General features: G+C 36.3%; 2 pseudogenes; both read right to left on the minus strand.

Annotated features, from left to right (window-relative positions):
- Positions 1-6218: 6218 nt before the first annotated feature.
- On the minus strand, positions 6219-6801 carry LOC101051111 (RNA polymerase II subunit A C-terminal domain phosphatase SSU72 pseudogene; annotated as a pseudogene).
- Positions 6802-7354: 553 nt separating this feature from the next.
- Positions 7355-18093, minus strand: part of LOC101048359 (transportin-3-like) — an 87862-nt pseudogene continuing 77123 nt past the window's right edge.

Consider the following 18093-nt stretch of genomic DNA (forward strand, 5'->3'; position numbering starts at 1 on the left):
GAGTTTATTTTGTGTCAAATCCTTCACTAAGTGTTGCTTGTAAAGGAATGAACAAGGAAGCTCAAGAAACTCACATAATTTATTAAGAGATGGGTAGCATATGCATTGGAACATGGAGCAGGGGCACCAAAATCAATCCCATCAACCCAGTGTAAGGACTGGAGATTGAATTGTCAAGAAAAGATTTCTTTCCTCAGGTTGGTGAGCTGAAAGAGACTTAATAGATAAGTTGGAGATAACCAGATGAAGAAGGTGGCAGGGCCAGGGCCAGCAGGAAGAGGTGAGAAATAAGAGTGTATTCTGAATGTATATGCATAAATAGGAGAGATTAGAGAGAACAAAGAACACTGAAGAAAACCACAAATAGTTCTTTGTGACTATGGCATATGGTGAGAAGAAAAGAGAGGTAAGAAGTAAACCTGAAGAGATTGAAATGTACATAAATGATCATAAATATTTTCATGAATTTGTCATGGCAGGATCTTAGACCCATTAGTCTTATTTCTCAGTTGGAGAATTTAGAGAGAAATTTGTTGGCAACATTTTGTTATCAAGTTGTAATAGAAAAAATGCTGTTGACACTCCTCAAATATTAATTAATTTCCTAATATATACTAAGCCATGCACTAGATGACAGAGCAATAAATAAAAACTGGTGCTTACTCTCATGGAACTCACATTTTATTGAGGGGCACAGACAAGCAAATAGGCAGTTATAATGCAGAGTGAGAAGAACTGAGTTGCAGACAAGTGCAAAATGCTGAAGGAGTATAGAATGGTCACGTAAGCCAATTGTATGTGTGCATTGTTGTGGGGACTAGAGAGGGCATAGTTGTTCAGAGAAGGCATTCCAGAGGTTCTGTCAACACAGAGGCCTTCTATGAGCAAGGTGAAGGAAGCAGAGAGTAAGGAAAATCTGACATTTAGGGAAAATACATATGGCTTGGCCTACCTTCATTGCTCTCTTCTCTAGATACTGATCTCATTTACTGTCTGCACTATTCATTTTAGCACTGGATCATAAATGCATCTTATGCAGCCTTAGATGACTATGTTATTTTTGTCTTCCTAGTCAAAATACAAACTCTTGGTTAGCAGAGAGTTTTTTTTTCTAACACAATAGCAAGCAGTATTAGATAGGAAATGAATATTTACTGAATTACTTGGTTAACATTTTCCCTATTTTATTTAGTCTGCCCTAGGCTATTTTTACAAAGCAAGTAGACACTTTCCTGTCTCCCTCTCTCCTTCCCTCAGAGAAAAATCGTGCCTTAAATTTCTTTTCAGCCTCTTAGATATATTTAATTTCTTTTAGTTGCAGTCCTCTAAAACAACAACTGTATAACACCTGCATTCTTTTTCAACCGCAGAATCCTAAACTAAATGTAGCTCAGTAATAAAGATTTAGTCAAGCCAAGTATAGACAGATTTCATACTGGATTTTGCTTACTTCTGTCACTAGTTTCGATCATTATATTCTTAAATCGTGTAGGTTGCACATTTTTTCCACTTAAGTAATCTTCTTTGTCTTTTGTCTTTCTAATGTTAATATGTAAAAACTCTAATTAATGCCCGACACATAGTGAACATTACATCATTTAGCTATTATTCATATCATCATCATCATCTTCATCATAATTTTACTTCTATTCATTTGCGTTTGTGTCACAGTATTTGTATAACTTTACACTTTCCTTTTAATAAACCTCTTGTATTTAATGAATCAACTTGAAATGTTATCTTGAATATAATACCTCTTTTCAGTAATAGATCCAGAGAACTAAAAAGGAACTTCAGCTTTTACAGATATAGAAACAAACTCAGAGAAGTTTAGTAACTTTTTCAAAGTCACAGAGCTTGTTGGTAGTGTCAAAAAGTGTCAAGTTTAAAGAAAAAGAACCAAATATTAATTGTTTTGGAGAACAGCAAAATTGCCCCAACGTTTCTAAAATAATACCATAACTATCTACTCTAAAGACTAGCCTTAGAGAAAAAAGCATAGGGAAAATTAAGACTTGGTTAGATGGAAAAACTTAAATGGTGTTTGCAGGCACATAATGATTTTTCCTCCCCCTCTATAAATGATAGTACTTTGGTAGAGAGAGAAATGAAATGTGCTGACGTTATTTGTTCTTTGTGAAATCATGTTGCTCATTAGTCAGCATTTTGTGCCCCTGTAGGTATATTCAAGTTGATAGTATAATGACTTTTTCCACTATCATCCTAGGTACTGAAGTTATGCTAACAGGTCTACAATTTTCCAAGATCATCCTTTTAGTAAAATTGGGCACTGAGCTCTATCTCAGACTTCTGGCAGTTTTGTTCTGAGCAACTTTCTCAAAATAGCAGCAAAGAGATTTGCAATAACATGCACCATTGCCTTTAGAATCCTTAGTCACCAATCATTAGGGCCTGCTGATTTAAATGCTATTCGGAGTTTTCAAGTTATCTCCAAGAATTTCTATCCTCAACTTACTTTGTATCAGTGCTTTTTACATCATATGTAGTTATCTAATGACATGAGACATAGAAGAAAGAAAAAGAATAAGCCTAAATCCATTCCTAGTCAATTGACCAGCAGTTAAATTTTTGCAACCCAGTATAATTTCATGTTTTTTCTTTTCTTGTATGTTCTCATAAAAATTCTTCATTCCTATATGGGTTTTTATTTTTTAATTTTATTTATTTATTTATTTATTTTATTAACTGTTATGATTCCTGCTTCAAATCCCAAAGAGCAAGGGATGGGTATTCTCTTAAGTCAGTGGCTTTCAGACAGAATATTGGTTCTGTCTCTGTTCTTCTGGGTGACATAAATTACTACATGACGCATCTCATGGGAAGAAGACAGATTTGGACAACAAAATATTGGGAAAAAAAAAAAAAAAAAACCAGAAAAAAAATGCTGTTTTCCAGCCAAGCAGCAAATCACTTTACCTACAAAGATACAAAATGTTTCCTTATCAGTTGGGGAACTTTCCTGATGTTATATTAACAGTAGGTGAGCTTTCCTGTTGTTCTTTGAATCCAATTATATCCTGAACGATCCATTTTGATTACATTTTTTCCAGTTTTCAAAATGTTTTCATCATGCTCATAAAGGAAATAAAAGCATTTTCCATTTTATAATCAGATTAGACTATGAAACTTCAAGGCATCTAAACAACACTTGTTATCCTCCCCAAAAGAAAAGAAAATTTCAATTGTAGTTCCAACCAGAGAATATTTAGATGACATAATTAAATGTTGCAAAGTTATTGGTGAAATTGACAGTGAGGAATAAAATGTATTTTAAGAATCGCTAGCAAAAGGGTTCAGTAAATACCACATCATAAGCTGGTACATAACCCTATAGTATTACTTAAAATTCATTTCTAACTATTCAAAAACCTTGACAATAGCAAGATAATTTACAGGGAAAAAAAACTACCTGAAGATTCACAAAAACTGCCAAATAGAAATATTTGGACTAAATATTTGCAGAATAATCAATATTATGGTAATAAAGTTTCTGTTAAAAGTGGCATGCTGACTTAAATCAGGAAAAATTCACAAAAAGAAACAAGTCCTATCTTAATATTCCAACATCTGGACCATTAATTTGATAGATGGCTGCAGAGGAAAACTGTCTGCAAATTTAGGTTGACAAACAGAGCAAAATCTATCTTGGAGTCACCAGTAAAATGAAGAAGTGACATAGCAATTTGAGATGATACAATTTTGCCTTTTAAAATGGTGAATGATGGTCCACATTTTAGTCTTTAACTTTATGACCATAAAGCCCGTTTTAATTATTTTTGGTTATTTTGATCATGGGAATTTGCATGAATGACCCAGTTGTAAAAGCAGCTCTTACTTGTCTTTGTGTATAAAACACAATCCTCCTTTTCTTCTACCATTTGAAATAACATTTATTTTTCTTAATAATATTTATCTGAGTATGAGTTATTAAAAGATAAATAGTATGTCAATTTTATTTTTAGTATAACTAGCTTCAAGCTTCAACACGTTTTAATATTTCATTCTACAACTAAAATATGCTATTACATATTACATAAAGAGTAATAGGGAAAATTAATATTTATGAATTAAAGAGTAATAGAGAAAATATTAATTTCAAAATATTAATTTTTCCTATTACTCATTATTTCTTTTTTTTTCAATTGTATTTGGGTTCTGGGGTACATGTGCATGTCCTGCATCCTGCAGGATTGTTGCATAGGTACACCCATGCCATGGTGGTTTGCTGTCTCCATCCCCCTCAACTGTTGGCTACCTCAGGCATTTCTCACTTTGAGAGGCTGAGGTGGGCGGATCACGAGGTCAAGAGATCGAGACCTTCCTGGCCAACATGGGGAAACCCCATCTCTACCAAAAATACAAAAATTAGCCGGGCGTGGTGGCACGTGCCTCTGGTCCCAGCTGCTTGGGAGGCTGAGGCAGAAGAATCCCTTGAATCCAGGAGGCGGAGGTTGCAGTGAGCCAAGATTGCTCCACTGCACTCCAGCCTGGCAACAGAGGAAGACTCCATCTCAAACAAACAAACAAACAAAAAAAAAAAAAAAAAAAAAAAAAAGAATGGGCCTGCCTTTCCCAGCCCACTGACTCAAATGTTAATCTCCTTTAGCAATACCCTTACAGACACAGTAAGGATCACTCCTTTGTATCCTTCAATCCAATCAAGTTCACTCTCAGTATTAACCATCGCAGTCTCACACCCAAGAGATGATGTTTTCCTACTAAGCCAAAGGTGTTACAAATTTTAGTTTGGAAGACAGTGAAAACAATAAAACTAATATCTATTTGATAACTTGGTTTATTTTATATAACAATTTCAGCAATGGTTTTATAGCTACCTTATGTGATTATTTCATATTCTGTGTCACTATATAAGTGTCATGAATATGCTAGACCTGTATATCTTGAAATAGGATAATGTTAAAGTTTTTCTTGATAATTGGTTCTCAAATTTTGATCACCTTGTAAAAATATATGTATACAGAACTATCAGTCAGTACAAATATATGTCATTATAGACCTACAAATATATTTGTAATTATATGATTACACCCACGTCATACCTTTATATCTAACTGAATTTCAAAGTGATGTATTGTATAAGGCAACAACTCACATACACTCTCAATTCAATCTCCAGAGTAAGTACCAAAGCATTTTCTTTAGAAAATAATAGAAAGTATAAAACACATACAAAAATATGAAGGTTGGTAAGAATAGTATTTTAGTTAACATATAAGAACATCTGGATGACCTTGGTTTGGCAGTGGCTTTTAGATACAACACAAAAAGCATGACACACAAGTGAAACAATTGGAAATTTTGACTTGATTAAAATTAAAACTTGTTCTCTGCTATAGAATGTATGAAGGAAATGAAAATACAAGTGACGGCCAGGGTGAAAATCTTTGCAGAACACATATGTGATAAAGGAGTGTTATGCAAAAAATATAAAGACCTCTTAAAACACAACTATAAGAAAGCAGATCAGGCGTGGTGGCTCACGCCTGTAATCCCAGCCCTTTGGGAGGCTGAGGTGGGAGGATTACTTGAGGCCAGGAGTTCAGGACCTGTCTCTACCTACAAAGTAGAAAAAAATTAACTTAGCATGGTGACACGTGCCTGTAGTCACAGCTACTTTAGGGGCTGAGATGGAAAGATCCCTTGAGTCTCAGAGGTTGAGGCTACATTGAACTGAGATTTTGCCATTGCACCCCAGCCTGGCAGAAAAAATAAGACCCTGCCTCAAAAAAAAAAAAAAAAAAAAAAAAAAAAAAAAAAAAAAAAAAAGACAGCTAACAACTCAAAAATTGGGGTGAGGAAGTCTGTGTGCAGGAAGGCCTGGCAGCTCTTCCCAAACTCCTTGGTTAAAGGAAAGCAAAAACAACACCACTTTATAATCAAAATCCTACTCATAACTAAAAATGGGATAGAAGAAACTTGGAATTTATCCATGTCCTCTCATTTTACAAGTACAATTTCTTTCGGTAATATTATGGTCCATCAGCCAAATACCTAAAGGTAAAAGCAAATGTCAGCAAGTAAAAAGTATGAACAAAAGTAAGTTCAAGACGGTGGCTTCAAGAGGGCTGCAGCGGCAAGGGAATTAGCCGTGGCAGCAGCAGTGGCGAAGCTGGCCATGGTGGTGGTGGCAGCAGCAGCAAGGGGCAGTACCAGCGGCGGGCTCCAGGCCTGGCCCATCAGTAGAAGCCCACTGTGTGCAGGAGGGTCTGGCCGGTCTTAGCCTCGAACGCATGCAGCAGGTGATCAATCTCATTCTCGATATCGTTTGACTGCCAGATACACTGGCAGAGCTCACAGATGTGGAATGCCCCTAGGTCGGCGTCTTCCTGGCTATCAGGGATGTCCACATTCACCACATGTACTGGCTAGCAGGTCTCCTGTTCTCTGGAAGTCAGATATTCCACCGCCTGGTCATAAACTTTCTCTTACAAGTGATGATCAGATCAAACACATCTTCGAAATTCTGGCCTCTTTCTGGCCGGAGCTTGATTCTCTTATTTCTGTCTAACATATGCAGAATACCATTCTGTATATAGAACTCTTGTCTTTCATGAGAAGATCTTTGTACATCTCATCATATGTGGTTTCAAAATCATAAATATTCGGCTTGTTAGGTGTTGGTCCTGGAAGCTTCACATGAGTTGTTGTTCCAAAGGACCGGACACTGAATTCACGTTTGCTGAGGATGTTGTGTGCCTCCATGCTACGGTTCTGGTTACCCAAACACACCACTGCCACCCGCAGCGGTAACGATGACATAGCTGCAACCGCACAACCCAGGACACTCACACTTAAGTTTCTACCGACCACAGTGCCTCAGGGCCAGCGAAATGGCAACCAAAGACGGCGACCGTGTCTCAGGCAACGTGGTACATGGCGTGACGTCTGCGTGGCAACTCCTCGCACGCCCCGAGTGCCGGCCGCATGTAAATGGGCATGCAGGCCCGGGCAACGCATTTGGTTACGGTTGGTGGCTGGGGCCTGCGTAGCCAAGCCCACTCTCCACAAGGTACAGCCCAGCCTTTATTTATTTATTTATTTATTTATTTATTTATTTATTTATTTATTTTCCTTTCTCCCCGCCCGGGGCGGTGGCTCACGCCTATAATGCCAGCACTTTGGGAGGCTGAAGCGGACGGATTACCTGAGGTCAGGAGTGTGAAATCCCGTCTCTACTAAAAATACAAAATTAGCCGGGCACGGTGGTGCATGCCTATAATCCCAGCTGCTCCAGAGACTGAGGCAGAAGAATCTCTTGAACCCAGAAGTTGGAGGTTGCGGTGAGTCGATAACCATCACTAAACGGTTTTATCTATAACCATCCCCAAAAAGTCAGTCTGTCCACCTGCATGATCTCCCAGAGCACTTCGGCCACATCTAGGTTTGGGGTGGGGAGACAAAAGAGACATGTCTGGAATAGCTGACTGACAAGCTGCTGTCCAAGCCAGTTCATCTCCTGTCCAATGAGTTTTTTTCATAATTCAAAGTCTTTGTGATCATTGGCTACTCTTGCAACGATTAGCTCTTGAAGGAGCCTCATGAGGTTACCATTGGCATCCTAGTAGTCCAGGCTATTAGAGGCAATGGCCAACTGTAAGATAGGGATAACTACCTGGCTCCTCAGCAAGGTTATGGGGCTTTACTGAGTTTACCTGGTGGATAGCCTGAACAGGTCATCTGAAATGTCAGAGTGATTCTGGAGACCATTCTGCTGTTGTAGGAGCTGAAAGGTGGGGATGCATAGTGCCTGGAGCATGTCTAGTGGTCCCTTCTGACAGGCTTCTTCCATGCCATACTCATCCATGAGGATAATGCCAAAGTATAGGAAACAGGAATGATGATGTACATGGCACACATTCACACGAATTCACCATCTGTGTGAATGTATGCCATGTACATCATTCTAGTGGTTGCAGCAGCACAGCAGATCCTTTGCCTACACAGTAAAGAGCAAAGTACAGGCACCTGTGATAATACTTTGCTATCTGATTATGAGCCCCGTGCTTATTTAGAGTCTCGCATAAGACAGGCCATACTTCCAGTATGACTTTTTGGCACACATGAGTCTGTTTTCCACAATAGAACTGGTATGTCTAAATATCACTGCAAGTCAATCTAAGAGCACAGTGTCAATGGTTAGAGAAATCCTTAAAGGGTTTGCCAATAGATACAACCGTGTGAGCCCGTCACCATGACACACAACTTACTTCCACAAGCAAATCACTAGTGCTGACGAATGTACCCAAGTTTGCTGGGCCGCAGCAGGTTGTTTCCATAGCCCACACTTCTGTACTGTGCCTGTCACCCAAGTTTGCATTTCTAATTAAAAGACTGGAAGAAAACAAAAACCAAACTGTGCCCCACAATCAGAAACCTCCGTCGTGGCAGAGGGGCCTTCACTGCCACCAGGGTGAGACTCCGCCCTTCTCACCCTGAGGTCTTCCTGTTTGGGGGTATGAGGAAAATTCAGGGAGGTTTAAAAAAGATGGTTGTGACCTGCCCAGCATGGTGGGAGGGGAGGTGGTTTCCTGGAAAACTTATTTCTAAAAGGAAAAATAAATTTAAGAAGATAAAAAAGGAAAACTCAACTGAAAAAACACCTTGCAAAATCAAATTCCAAATTAATGCCCAAACTCTCTCTTCTGCTTTTGAAAACTCCAATTGTTAGAATTTTTCCTTCAAATTACCAATTATCAAACTATGTATCATTTGTGTTTGCTCATGGCTCTCTTCATCTTCAAAGTTAGGTTGTTTGGAAATAAATCTCACATGCAGAGCTGTAACTTAGGCCGAGTTATCAAAAACTTGCTTAAGTCTGTAATCTCAGCACTTTGGGAGGCCAGGGCCGACGGATTGCCGGAGCATAGCGTTGCTAGACCAGCCTTAGCTGGTCCTTAATCTTTAAAGTGACTATAATAATGGAATCTATCTCCTAAGATTCTTGCGAAGATTAAATAAGAAAATAAATTGTTAGAAAAATAACTGGCACACAGCAAGCAGTCCATAAACGCTAGCTATTATTTTTACTTTCATGCTTCAAGAGTTAGTCCTCACTTCTGAGAGATCTCATCATTTTATTCATTTCAAAAATTTATGTTTCTCCTCTCAGCCATCAGCTTGGAAGAGTCACATTTGTTTTAGTCTAACTGTAATGGATGTCCCTCCAGACCCTCTGTCATTTTAAAGGTTCTTTCCTGGATCTTCTCTAACTCTGACATTGGTAAGTATGTTGATCAGAATTTTAAACTATATTCTTGAAGAGTTTATAGACTCAAAAGGAAAATACATTTTGTTTCTACAAAATTTCCTCAAAATAGTAAACGTTTTTCTTGCCTTGGTAACTACATCAACACTTTGAGGCAGTATCTTCAGGAAACAGTTTACCAGAACTTCAAGATCATAATAATTTCCTGGATGCAGAATTGATAGCTCTAATCCCACAGCTCAAATCCTGTGTTTGAATAAGAGTTCTGCTGACAACAGATGGAATTTTTGTTATTTATTGTAAAGAAAATTAATAAATGGTTCAGCCTTGGGGCAGACTTATACTAATATAATATTATTTCTCACTTGGTTGATTCTTAAAAAGATTTGTTAAGGGCAGCAAATAAGCTTTACAAGACGAGGGAAATGGGACTTTTATATAGATTTTTATGTATTAGATTTTATATGATTAATAGGTTTAGAATTCTTATTTTGTTTTGGCTTAGACTGTAGATTATCATCTCAGAGAGTTCAAAAAGAATACTTTTTTTTTAGTAAATACTGTACCTTGTTTACAGTTATATAATAACACTTTGAATAAAAAGTTTGAAGGAATAGTTTAACTTTGTCCAAAACAAATTAAAAAATGAGAAATTTATAGATGGAAAATTTGTCAGAAGTGATCTATCCCAATACACAAATATATAAAAAACAGACACCAGAAAAGATCTGTGACTTAACTGATTTTACACAGCTGGGCAAATGTCAAGATAGAACTGCTGAAGTTTATGGGAGGTCATTGTTTTGGACTGGGCTCCTGCACTAGGTCCAAGCAGACCGGACCAAACCAGAATGGAGTAACCTGTGCTGAGTGCCATGTAACCAAACTCAACTTTGAAATGAGCAGGTTAAAAAAAAAGAGAAAAAATCAGGTGATTCTAGTTAACCTGAGTCAGTATAAAAAGAAAGACTCCTATTTTTTAACTCCATAAAGAAAGTTACTTAGAAACAATCAATCCAGTTTTTATTCTGTTTTTGCTTTTTTCAGCTGCTTCTTCCTGTAAAACCAACCTCCTCTGTGCAGCCCCTCAGAATATGCATTTCATTTTATAGACTGAGGTGTTGCCTTATTCTAGAATCACAAGTAAAAGCCAATTAAATCTTTAAACTAAATTTGTCAAAATTTTGTCTGTTGACAGAACTTATTTGTGCTCACATTTAGTTTATTTTAATTTTTGTGGGTACATAGTAGGTATGCATATTTATGAGGTACATGAAATGTTTTGATACAGGCATGCAATGCACAATAATTATATCATGGAAAATGGGATATCCATTCCCTCAAGCAATTATCCTTTGTGTTACTAACAATCCAATTATACTCTTTTAGTTATTTTTAAATGTACAATTGTTATTATTGATTATAGCCACCCTGTTGTGCTATTGAATATCAGATCTTATTTAATTCTAACTACTTTTTATACTCATTAACCATCCCCATCTCCCCTCCACTTTCCCACTACCCTTCCCAGCCTCTGAATTTATTGTATTTTGTTAAATAACAATAATTAATTAAATTAGTTTATCATAATAGAAAAGTTTTTATAATTATAAAAAAACGAAGAATAATTGACGTGAAGGCTAGAATGCTAAACTACAGGGTAAAATGAAGAAGGAGGTAATTATATCAATAGGATTTTATAATGAGGAAGGGAGATTTATATTTTGCTAAGGGCTCCAAAGTCACAAGTAAGCTCAATGGATACAAAATAATATCATACAACCTCAAAAGCTGTATTGAATTGGACATTTATTTGGGAAGACAAGTATGTATATGTAGGGGCAATACATATAATTAATATAATTAATACATGCAATTATTTTGAAATTTCAAAAGAAAGTTTGTCTTTAAAGGAATCTAATAAAAATATGCTACAAGTAACAATCGTTTTATAAAATGAGCAACTACTCTCTAAATGTGTGTTTCTAAAATTGTGGTCTGCTAACTTTCTACATAACAATCATAGAAGAATCTTTTAAAATGATAAATTTCTTACACCCTCATCACAGACCCCATCTCAGAACGGCAGAATCAGAATTAATGGGGACAGGGCCTGAGATCTGCATTTTGTGGCCACCACCCTCCCATCACCTTGATTTTGTGGCAATATGATGTTTGAATGTCACTACAAATATTCATATTTTCAGAGTGAAAACTCCATTAAGAATGCTGAAGAAGCCAACTTCTATTTAACTGAATTTATCCCAATGAAAATTATCTTTCTTGCCAATGAAAATTATCTTTCTTTTCTCATTCCTTGTTAATTTTTTTTTAATTGTTAACTACCTTAGGAAATAGAGCATGCTGAGCAAATCTTTGTTGTTGCTATGGACTTTGTAACACCATGGGGCTGACCTATGATATTTTACTACTGTTCAGTATGAGAGATAATGAAGCTGAATCTGTTTACCAAAGACATGCCCTAGAATCCATGCAGAAAATCTCATACCTATACTAAGTTTTATTTGAAAATCTCAAATTTATAATAAAACAAAGATAGTTTAGAACGTGCTTTGTGTTTTCAAAGTGAACATGTCCCCAACCCCAAGATTTTGATATGTCCACCCCTCTCTCTCTTCTCTCCCTTTTGCAGCCCTTCCCTCTTGAGAATCACTTCTCTAGAATTAGAAGTTCTTCTCCCCACTTTAAAACATCTCCAGCCACTTCTGTTACCTGCTTTGTGCTTTTCACTAATTTAGCTTAAAAAACTATTGAACTAAAAATTCGTATTAGTTGGCTTTGTACTTGCTATACTTTTCCATATCTCAATTGTTTAAAGTGGGGCACAACTGCTTATAAAAACTTATTATCAGATGTTAATGAGAAGAATGTCTTCAGTTTCAACTTTACTGCATAAGAACAAGAAAGCACAAAGCAAGAATAAAATCTGAAATAATCCTCGGGATCATGTACAATTATAGAAAAATATCTTTTGCATGTTTAATGTATGATATTTCAGTGTATTGGAAACATTATTAGTTTTGTTGACACAATCCATTATATAAATTATCTATTAGTATAATTCAGATTTATAGAATTTTCCCCTCCAATGTGCTTAATACACCAGTTAAAATTTAGAATTATTGCTTAAAACATTAAAAAATTATAATACACTATTGAACAACTTTTGTTGTATAGTTCTGAATTTAATATGTGAATGTATTTTGTAATCACCATAACAATTAGTATACAAGATAGTTTCATCACCTCAAAAACTTCCCTTATGCTGCCCCTTTGTAATCAAAGCCTTTTCTCACCCTTAAGCCCTGGAAACCATCGATCTGCTTTCTGTTGCTATAGTTTTGGCTTTTCTAAAACGTCATATAAATGGATTCATAGAAAATATATAACCCTTTGAAACTGGGTTCTCTCAATCAGCATAATATCTTTGAGATTTATTCATGTTGTTTTATAGATCAATAGTTCAGACCTTTTAATTGCCATACTGCTGCTTGTTTCTCCATTCTGTTTACCTTTTAAAGGACATTTACATTGTTCCTAATTTGTTGATTATGTATCAAGCTACTACGGACATTCGTTTACAGTTTCTACATGGACATAGTTTCATTTCTCTTGGTTTTATATTTAGGAGTGCATTGTTGGAAAAAGTAATAATTCTTTAAATTTGTGAGAAACCATACTATTTTCCAAAGTGGCTGCTCCCTCTTACATTCCTACCATCAGTGTATGAGAAGTCCAAATTGTTCCCACTCTCATCAACACTTATACATGGTTTATGTAAGCACAAGTTTTTGTTTCTCTAATGTAAATACTTAGAGTATCATTTCTGGGTCACTCAGTAATTGTGCATTTCAGTTTACAAAAAGTTCCTTTCCAGAATGGCTGTACCATTTTGCATTCCTACCAGCAATGTAGAACTCTTCTAGTTGCTCTGCATCTTCACAAGAATTAAGTATTTTCAGATTTTTTTTTCCATTCTAAGTGTGTAGTGATATCACATTTTGAATTTAATTTGCATTTCTTGGAGGACAAATTACATTGAACTTCTTTTCATGTGCTTCCTTGTCATCTGTATAGCTTATTAGTGAAATATATGTTTAAATTATCTTCACATTATTTTATTGGTTTATTTGTTTTCTAAACATTGACTGTTGAGAGTTGTTTATATATGCCAAATAAAAGTTTTTTGTTTCATAGAAGTTTATAAATATTTTCTTTAAGGTACTGGCTTGTCATTTCAACTCCTTAAAAGTGTCTTTTTGCTGGAAAAATAAGATTAATTTTTGACAAAGTCTAATTTATCATTTTATAATGGATCATGCTTTTGCAGCCATATTTAAGAGCTCTACCTAACCTAAAGTCATAAATATTTTCTTATACAGTTTCTGTTAACAGTGTTAGAGTTTTTTTTTTTTTTTTTTTTTTTTTTTTTTTTGAGATGGAGTCTCGCACTGTCACCCAGGCTGTATGATCTCGGCTCACTGCAATCTCCACCTCTTGGGTTCAAGCAATTTTCCTGCTTCAGCCTACCAAGTAGCTGGGACTACAGGCACGTGTCACTATGCCCAGCTAATTTTTCTTTTTTTTGTATTTTTAGTAGAGATGGGGTTTCACCATGTTGGCCAGGATGGTCTCAATCTCCTGACCTCATGATCCGCCCTCCTCGGCCTCCCAAAGTGCTAGGATTACAGGAGTAAGCCACCACGCCCAGCCCTAGAGTTTTTTGTTTTACACTTATATCTAGAATTTATTTTCAGTTAATTTTTGTGTAAGATGTGAGGTATAGCTTGAGATTCACTTTATTTGCATATGGATGCTCAATTTTTCCAACACCATTTGTGGATAAGGCTCTCCTTTATCCATTGAATTGAAATCAACTGAGATAAAATGGTGCATAAGGAGCTCTACAGTCTTTCTTCCCAGCAAAACATTCATAACGTTAAAAATTATTTTTTAAAAACAATAACTATTTAAAGTCTATGGAAATCATCTTATGATAACACAGGAAGTAGGGAGAATGTCAGTTTTTAAAATCTACTAAATCTTGGTAAGAACATGTGAGTCTATGCTCAAGTGGAATTTATCTTAGAAATGCAGAGTCGTTGACTATAGACACCTTGCACTCAAATTCTATGTCTTTTTCATTCTATTTTTTTTTTTTGCACCCATTAACCATCCTCACCTTTCCTCCCAGCTACCAACTACCCTTCCCAGCCTCTGGTAACCTTCCTTGTACTCCTTATGTTCATGAGTTCAATTGTTTTGATTTTTAGATCCCACAGATAAATGAGAACATGCAATGTTTGTCTGTCTGTGTCTGACTTATTTTACTTAACATAATGATCTCCAGTTCCATCCATCTTGTTGCAAATAATTGGATATCTTTTTTTTTTTTTTTTTTTTTGTGGCTGAGTAGTACTGCATTGTGTATATATACCACATTGTCTTTATTCTATGTACCCACAAAAATGAAAAATGAAAACATTAAAACCAGAAATGCACATTTGATTTAACATGTAAAATGTGAATCATCTTACAATTAATTTTAAAAAAGACAAACTCACATGATCTCTCAATACATGTAGAAAAAGCATTTGACAGAGTTCACCACAAGTTCGTGATGAAAACACTCACATATGTACTTTAAGTTCACTGAGCTTGCTTGTGCAGATTAATGATTTCCAACAAATTTGGGAAAATTTGGGGGCCTTGATATATTTTTCTTCCCCTCCTTTCTTTCCTCTCTTTCCATCATGTGCATGATGATATGCTTAATGGTGTCCCAGGCTCTATTCGTTTTTCTTCAGCTTTTTTTCCTCACCTTTTTTTCCTCCTTTTCTTCTGTGTGGGTATTCTCAATCAATGTTTTTGAGTTCATTGATTCTTTCTTCTGTAAACTCAGATCTGCTCTTGAACCCCTCTGGTGTATTTTTCATTTCGGTTATTATAATTTTGGACTCCATAATTTTCATTCAGTTGATTTCTTATAATTTGTATTTCTTCATTGATATACTCTCTTTGGTCAGTTACCTTTCTCATGTATCTATTTAGTTCTTTATAAATGCTGCCCATTAGTTCTTTGAATATATTTAAGCTGCTTTAAATTTGACTAGTCGGTAAAACTTCTGGGCCTCCTCAGAGACAGTTAATATATATTATGCTTTTCCCTCGTGTCTGAGTTTTATTTTCCTGTCCTTTACATGTCTTGTGAATTTCTTATTGTTGAAATTGTATATAATAAATAATATAATAATAGCAATTCTGTAATTCACATCCCTCCCTTCCAGGGTTTGTTGTTTTGGATATTTGTTTTTAGCTTCATTGTTGTTTGTGGGGTTTTTTTGGTGATGTTCCTAGACTAACTCTGTAAAGTTTGTTTTTTTTCTCGTGTAGCTACTGGAATCTTTGCTTAGTTTCATAGCTGTCTAGTGATTGGATAGAGATTTCTTTAAATGGTTAGAACCAGCCTATCTATCTCCCACTAATTGCTAAGTGGCTGTGTGTGTGTTGCAGGATCTTTCGAATTCCCAGGCAGGAATCTTGACTCCTTCCCTTAACTTTTACTTACTGCTTGCAAAGAGCCTTAAGGTCAGTCAGAGATAAGAGATTTGGGTCTTTTCAGGTTTTCCTTGAACATGTGCAAAGCCCAGCATATGTGCATGGTCTTCTAGGGTCCGAAGAATATTTTGGAATTTTTCAAAGCCCCTTACATCTCATTCTCCAAGTTTTAAAGTTTTGTTTGTTTTTGTTACTGTTTTTTTAGAGGGAGTCTGGCTCTGTCATCCAGGCTGGAGTACAGTGAAATGATCTTGGCTCACTGTAACCTCTGCCTCCCAGGTTCAAGTGATTCTCCTGCCTCTACCTCCTGAGGAGCTGGGACTACAGGCATGTACCACCATGCCCGGCTAATTTTTTTTTGTATGTTTAGTAGAGACAGGGTTTCACCACGTTGGCCAGGCTGTTCTCAAACTCTTGATCTCAAGTGACCGGCCTGCTTCGGCCTGCCAAAGTGATGGGATTACGGGCATAAGCCACTGCCCCTGTTTTTTAAAATTTTAAAAATCTGTCCTTCTTTGCCCTATTATCACCATGTCAGGCAGCTGTGATGTTAGAAAATTATCTCTGATTGCTTTCAGCATACGCTTTCAGGGAAAGGGCTGTTTGCCCTGAGTAATTCTTGAGTAAGGTAACATAAATACAACTCCTGTAAGTGAGAGCACGAGGGAACTGCCACACAGGTCAAATAATAACAGTTCTCTAGGAATGCGGCCTGCTGGGAAGCACCAAACTCAATATTCCCCTCTCCAGTGGTTTCTAGGTTGCTAATTATCATAGATACCATAATTACAAGACTGTTGGTTTTCAAGGCTACCATAGAATTGGGGAGAAGGAGGTTGAAAAGGGGCACGTTAAAATGCTACAAAATTATTTTTACCAAGATGCGTTTGGTATTTTTTCTTATATAAATATACCTTAGATTGATGCAAATCTTTCTCTAATTTTCAAAGTTTTGAAATAGTTAATTTTGATAATTTTTGCCTGAGCCTTAAATGCCTTTATAGAGGAGCAGTTTTTCAGATCCCACCATTACATGGAAAAATAGGTGGCTATTTTTGGTCTTTGCTATCAACCTTGTTTGGTAATATTTTTATTTTTCTTGCTGTATTTTTCAGTTCTAAAGGATACATTTGATATTTTGTCTTTTATTCCTCTTCTGAGACTTTCTGTCTTCCATCCCACTTAAGACTACTTGCACTTACTTTATGGAGTATGGCTATGATAGCTGCTATAAAGTGTTTTTTGAATAATTACAACATTTGAGTCATCTCAGAGTTGATGTCTGTTTATTGTGTTTTCTCTGGAGAATTTGTCAGAATTTCATAATCTTTTTATATTTAGTAATTTTAGATTGTGTTTTGGGCATTTTTGATATTATAAGATTTGAAGTATTTAAATAATTTCTATGAAGATTTTTTTTAAAAGAATTGAGCCAGTTATGTACAGGCCTTATGTTTCAACTTGCCTTCACTTCATTGGGGTTCCAATATATATTCAGTTTTGAAAGCTTCAGCAGTACTATTTAGCTCTTTCCACTATGTGCACCACCCAGGGTCAGTCTGAGACCTTTAGTATGCTGTGTATTATTATATCAATATTTTCACAATTTTAATATGAGTCTAGAATTGATTGGCGACTTTGTGGGATCCCATTCTTGAGCTTCTCCTTCTCTCTTGTCTCTCCCATGTTCTCCATCTGACTAAGCCATGTTTTTTGGTCATCTCACTAGAAAGTCACAGTTTTTTCTTTCTCTGCTTTCTCACAAACTTCCTGCATCTGTCTCCGTCTCTGGGGCCAAGTGATAGGAAAGTAAAAAGAGAAAGTAAGCAACAGAATTTACCCCTGCACTCTTTGGGCCACCATTCTTCTGGTAAGATTTTCCTTCCACAGAGTTTTAGGTGTCTGCCTGCCTGCCTGCTGTTGCACCACTACCATATGGTTTCAGCACCAGGAATGAAGCTTGCTTACAGGCCAGGCCTGGAGGGAAAAGTACAGATAATACAGTCCACTCTTGTACCTTAGGTATTCTCTTTCCTAACTCAGACCAGAAAGAGATGGCTTCCCTTGGACTTCTCTCTGTCTGCATTTGGTGCAGTTCCAGGACACACAGACTGCATGAGTCCAAGTCAGGATATATAGAAATGAAAAAAAAAAAAAAAAAAAAAGTAACTCAGTGCCACATTATTTATTATTTCAGTTCCTACTTCTTACCACAATCTTTTTGGTGCCATTTACTTTTCAGATGCCCCAGATAGCTACTCCACTCA

This window comes from Saimiri boliviensis, chromosome X (genome assembly GCF_048565385.1).
Source record: "Saimiri boliviensis isolate mSaiBol1 chromosome X, mSaiBol1.pri, whole genome shotgun sequence".
NCBI lineage: Eukaryota > Metazoa > Chordata > Mammalia > Primates > Cebidae > Saimiri > Saimiri boliviensis.